Genomic DNA, 5,919 nt, shown 5'->3' on the forward strand with positions numbered 1-5,919 from the left:
ATGCTAATCATGTTTTGCTCATCTAATTAGATGCGTGAGTTAAGGCGTATAAAATAATCCACTAGCTACTTTATCACACCATACAATAAATCTCTGATTGCAGGACAATGACATAAATTGTAATCAAAATAATGCCTGATATCATTTCATGGCAGAGGAATGAATTATTTCTAAGGGCTCTCCCTGAGAAATTAGGTTGGGAGATTGGCTGAATCCTCAAATCCTATCTCCTCATTCACAGGAGAAACAAAACAGTTTGCAGCACACAATTTAAACTGAAACTATAATCATCGCCTAGTAATGTCTCACTATATAATTCCTAACGTCTTCATACTATTTTGTTTCTGCAGTTCTTTGTCAAAACAAGCTCTGCAGTATAAGCTATTGAAAGTCAATAATCAATTCCTAGGCTAGATTACAAATAGGATCACAAAACACAAAATTACTGCACAGGAAACAAAGCCTTTGATCTCTCATAAGAAATATATGCAGCCAGTTACCTCAAATGTCAGTATGTCATCTGCAGATAACAAGCAGTACTGATACCACACCTAGAAACTCATGAGAAGGCCTCTGGGCCTAAGCAGAGCAAGCCAGTCCACTGCCCTCAACTACCTTCAGCAAGATATGCACCTTTTTGATTTTCATAGTGCAACCCCCCTTCTAGACCATGCTTCCTTGCCCAAACAGCCCAGCACACACAGCAGAGCCTGCAGTGTCCTTTATATCTCTCCTCCCTAGGGTGTACCATTCCATGGGCTCCTTAGATGAATGCGCTAGAGTGTCCACAAGAATACTCCAGAGGCCACTCCTATGGTAGGTCTGAGCAGGTGGTGGAAAGAGAAGGTGGGGGCAGCCTGCAGGCAGGCACTGGCCTCTATTTGTATTCTTGCCTCAGGCCCTGCAAATTTTACCTGTTTTTCTGGATGGAACTAAAGTGGGCTTACTCTATCCCCCAAGGAGGCAGGCCTACAATGGAAGGTGGTTGTGTATGGAAACTAAAGTGTGGTGCTCTCTCTTACAGGAACCCATTTCCTTGTGGAAGCTGCACAGTTGAGTCCCTTGATAAATTTATACAATTCTCATAGAATACATTTTGATTTAAACCATAGATTATTCATATATCAGGTATCACATGGAAAATAGAGAAGCTAGTTCCCACCGCTCACCCCTAGATGGTATAGCTAGCTGGCAGAAGGATTATCTTTATCTCAGACACATTCTAATGTAATTCCAATGAAGTGAGCAAAGATCCTTGTTCTATGCGCACAGAATGGAAGCTGGGGCATTCCATTTGATTACCATAATGAATATATCATGCCTCTTTGAGATTTCAGGGAAAGAATTCTCAGAGAAAATGGGAAATGGTCTTCTCCTCTGAATCTTATGCTACGTTATGCCAGAGACATCATAGGCACCTCTGCAGACTCTCTCTGCCCCCACAGGGATGATTGCTTTGTCTTAGCCCAAAAATGAATAACTGGGGCCTATGTAGTTCTGCTGCTGGGGCTGATGAGTTGCTTGTCCAGGATGTTGATTCTTCCTGGCTACTGCTGTGCCAGTCATTAGGTTTCTGGCTCCTCCTACCACTTTGAGACTTGGATGAAACATCACACTAAAAATCATGGTATCTGGCTTCCCAAGCGGCTGTCAAATGATCTGGATGATGCAATGCAAAGGACTGAGGTATTAACTACACACAGGATGAACTGTGATCACTAGAAATAGAATCAAATAGAGTGTGGCTGATCAATTATCACCTTCCTCCCTCCCTTTCACTGACTGACTACCCCATGGCAAGTTTTTCCATATAGCCTACCTGTGCATTGCTTCCCATTCCTTCCTGCTTTTCCCTCTCTCTGTCTAGATTTACACTTACCATAAAACAAGAGCACTCAGTCTCCTTCAGACTCTGTCTTCCAGTAAACTGCTAAAACACAGGCCAGCTATATGAATCAGAAAAAGTAAAATCCTGAGAGTGTGTAAGGTACAACTCAGGTGGACTACAACTCAGATCGATCTCACCCTATCTACCCTTAGATAGCATCGGATTCCACAGGTTAAGAACTCAGTCCTGCAAGATTGCCCAAGGGCTGAGGCATCTAAAATATATTCTGCCCAAGGAACATGTTTCAATATTTTACTTAAAAACAAACAAACAAACAAACAAACAAACAAACAGGACTACATCTTGATATTTCTAGACGTATCCTTCTTTATATGGGTTTGTCTTCATAGTCTCCTATGGGCAGCCTCAGGAAGACTCAGAAACCTCTGGCTAGCATCATGTGCTGAGAAAATATTGTTTTCAGAATTAAAAAATTAAACATTTAATTTTCATTTTGTATAAAAAAAACAAAAATAAAAACTACCAAACTTTGATCAAGTTGGTATTTAGTAATGAGGTGCTTTCCAACAATTTATTGTCATTTCCCTTCAACTCAGTCCAAATTTGTCTCTTCATTGTGGGTTGAATAATTTGACCAAAGAGTAATTGCTAAACGTGGGTAAAGTCCAGATAAAACTCCATGTTTTTATTCCTTATCCCTTTTGCTTTATCTTTTTAAAATCTCCACAACAGTCATAAAATAATAAAATCATATTCATGAAAGAGCCAATAGCATATTCAGTGGGTAGTGTTTCTAAGTTGAGCTCCATGTAGCAGAACAAAACTAGAGCTCCCTCCCCTTCCTACTGTACCTTCACCAAGACCTTCTACTGACAGAATATCCTCTCTGTTCACTAGCCCATATCTCTCAGATTAACCAAAAAAATTTTAGTAAATTATTTTTATATATGTATGGGATCTTCCTCTTCGCTCCATCCCCATGATAAATTTCCAGCACTCACCAGGCATCTCTTCTGCCTTCCTTACAGATGAAGAATTTTATGAATATTTGACTTGCTATTAGGTAAAACATAAAATATGACTCTTCAGATTATTATTTTTTTAGTATTTATCCAGTTTCCCATAAACTACTTCACTCCTGACCTAACTGGATTGCTACCAGAATGAAGATAGCTCTTTTTTTTGTTTTGTTTTGCCTTAGGTATTTCTCCCTGAGACTGCTAGTTAAGAGTCTAATCAAAGTCAAGGAAGATTAGATTCTCTTGAGGTTGTAGACAGTTCTGTTCTCGAACTTGCTTTGAGATATTATCTGATTGACCACATGAAAGAACATAATAAGAGAGAGATAGATGTCTGAGAACCTGAATCAGGCTACCAATTGATCTAGTCGTTTTGGGAAAAAGAGAAGGGAACATGACCTTTAAACACAGTGAATTTGCTCAACAGTAAACTTGGTCTAATTTAATATCTCAGGTTCAGATCAATCATCAACATTACTTTTGGGGACTGGTTTGGGCAAAGGCAAGAAAGGAAATTAGGAGAAAGAAGCAAAACCCTTAACTTTTTTAAACCTAAGGAAACAATACAATCAGGTTTGAGTGAAAGTGAAAGCTTATAGGTCACGGTATCAGGGATAAAGTTGGAATGACATGCCTGGGTAGGGCAATGTAGTGGGATTCCTGCACATCGAGGAGAAGCCTGAAGAGGGGTAATACCTCATATGGCCCTTTCCTTCGGGACTGAATGGCATCTTTTAAAAGAAAAATTTTTTTATTACAGTTGACATACAATATATTAGTTTCAGGTACACAGCATATTGATTAGAGATATTTACATAACTTATGAAGTAATCACCCTGGTATGTCTAGTATGCATCTAATGTAGTTATTACAATATTGTAGTTATTACAATATTGTTGACTGTATTCTCAATGAAAGGCATCTTTATGGAGAGGGTGTTTCTAATGTAAACTCCAGGTGGAGACCATGATGTTGTAGATCTTTATCTCCCAAGAGCATGCTATGGAAAGATTGCTCTGTGAGCTATGAGTTAGTCTTGTGGGCCCTTATAAGTTTTGTACAGTAAATCATAAGGTCTCCTTTCACCAGTGCAAGTTCATACATCCCTTGATCTAATCTCGTGCGTCTGCTGGTAATAATTTCAAAAGGAGACAATCTAAAGGGAGTAGATCTTAGGTTGAAAAATACCAAGGGAAGAAGAACCTTAGGCCAAGGGAACTTATAAGACTGAATCAGTTTTGCCTATTGAATTTTTTTTATCTATATTTATTTTTTTATTATTTATGCCTACAGCACCTCATCTTCCTAGGTGGTCTCCCATCCAAGTACTAACCAGGCCCAACCCTGCTTAGCTTCCAAGATCAGATATAGGGCTTATTCAGGGTGGCATGGCCACAGACAATGGACTGTACCTCTACTGGGACATGAACCCAGGACCTTCTGCATGTAAAGCAGATGTGCTAACTGCTACACTAGGGAACCATATCTGCCTATTGAGTTTTGATTACTCTGATAGTTCGTCCTATAAGACTGGAGGACTGAGGATAAAAAACACCATGGGAATCTTGCAAAATTGGCCAAATCTTTCAAATTGCATAATCTGTCCTGTGAAATGAATTCCCCAAGTGGGGAAGATCTTTTCCAGGAGTATTTTATTAACTGCTGAGGCTTTGACTCTGAGGCATGAGAATGCTTCCACCCCATGAGAAAACACACAATTCATCATTAACACATATTCGTATCCTTGAGAAGGGGCAACTGAATACAGTTCACTTGCCAGACCTCGAAGGCTCCAAAAAGCAAAGGAAAATGCCCCATGGAGGTTGGAATGGGCTTTCTAGGGTTATGCTTTTAGCAGATATGGCATTAATGATATGCCAGGGAAGCTATCTTTGGAGATGACTTCCAGTAGTATTGTTTTCCTGTAAAACCATTTCGTCAGTGTTCTAGTGAGTTAAGTTCATGTACATATTGTAACATATAGTGTTGTATACAATCAGGAAGAAGTAGTTGGTTGTTTGGACCTACCTGTAAGTTTCTTTCAGGGTCAAATTTATAGCCTCATTCTAAACATTTTCTTTTTCTATTATATTGAAGAGCTAAATGCTGTGCTTCCATATGTTATCTTTTAAATTACCAATTGCTTCAGTCGGTAGCATAGGTGCTTCCATTGGGACTGGGATTATTTTAACACTGTTAAGTTAGCAGCAATGTCAGCCAAATAATTACCTCTACTTTCCTCTGTGTTTGTCATTGAATGTCCAGGGATTTTTGTGATCACTAAAGATTTAGATAATGGGATAGCCTCTAAGGGTTCTAAAACATAAGAATTATTTTTTATCTTTCATCTGGAAGAAGTCAAGAATCCTCTCTGTTTCCAGAGCATACCAAGTCCTGGGAACAACAAAAGCTTACCTGCTATCAGTGCACCTGGTAGCCATTTTGCCTTTGGCTAACCTGCAAGCTTGAATTAATGCATAGAGCTCTGCTTGTTGAGCAGAAGTTGCCTGAGGCATTAGACTGGCCTCTATGGTTTCATTTAGAGAGATAATTGCATGGCCTGCTTGATAGTGGCCTGTTTCATCTTTCAAGTAAAAACTGTCAGTAATCCAAAGTAACTAAGCATTTTCAAGAGGTGTTTCCTGTAAATTGACTTGAAGAATTAGTAGTGGATCTGTTAATATCAGATAGTCCTGAGGGCTTTTGTCAGAGGACAAGGAGGGGGGAGAGTAGCAGGGTTCAGAGTATTGTAGTGATCAAGAGTCACATTAGATGAAGACAGTAAAGGAACTTTGTAAGAGGTTAGTCTGCTAGCAGAGATGTGCTGAGTATAAATTAAGTGAGGCTTCCACCGGCACATAAAGAGTCAGTGGAGAGCCCATTACCATCTCTTCTACATGTGAGTACACTGGCAGTGGCCGCAATCGCTCTCCTACAGGGAGCGAGAACTTTGGCCACCGGATCGACAGTATCCAATGGGTCTGTTTTGGCTTCCATGTCATCAGGTAGACACCTAAGACATTTTTTCTCTTTCATGGATAAACAATAAAA

At 39.6% G+C, this 5,919-nt stretch overlaps 1 pseudogene; it reads right to left on the reverse strand.

The window, feature by feature from the left end:
* Positions 1 to 4,152: 4,152 nt before the first annotated feature.
* On the reverse strand, positions 4,153 to 4,268 carry LOC118614075 (annotated as a pseudogene).
* Between the last annotated feature and the right edge of the window lie 1,651 nt (positions 4,269 to 5,919).

Source organism: Rousettus aegyptiacus, unplaced genomic scaffold, assembly GCF_014176215.1.
Source record: "Rousettus aegyptiacus isolate mRouAeg1 unplaced genomic scaffold, mRouAeg1.p scaffold_m13_p_2, whole genome shotgun sequence".
Taxonomy (NCBI): domain Eukaryota; kingdom Metazoa; phylum Chordata; class Mammalia; order Chiroptera; family Pteropodidae; genus Rousettus; species Rousettus aegyptiacus.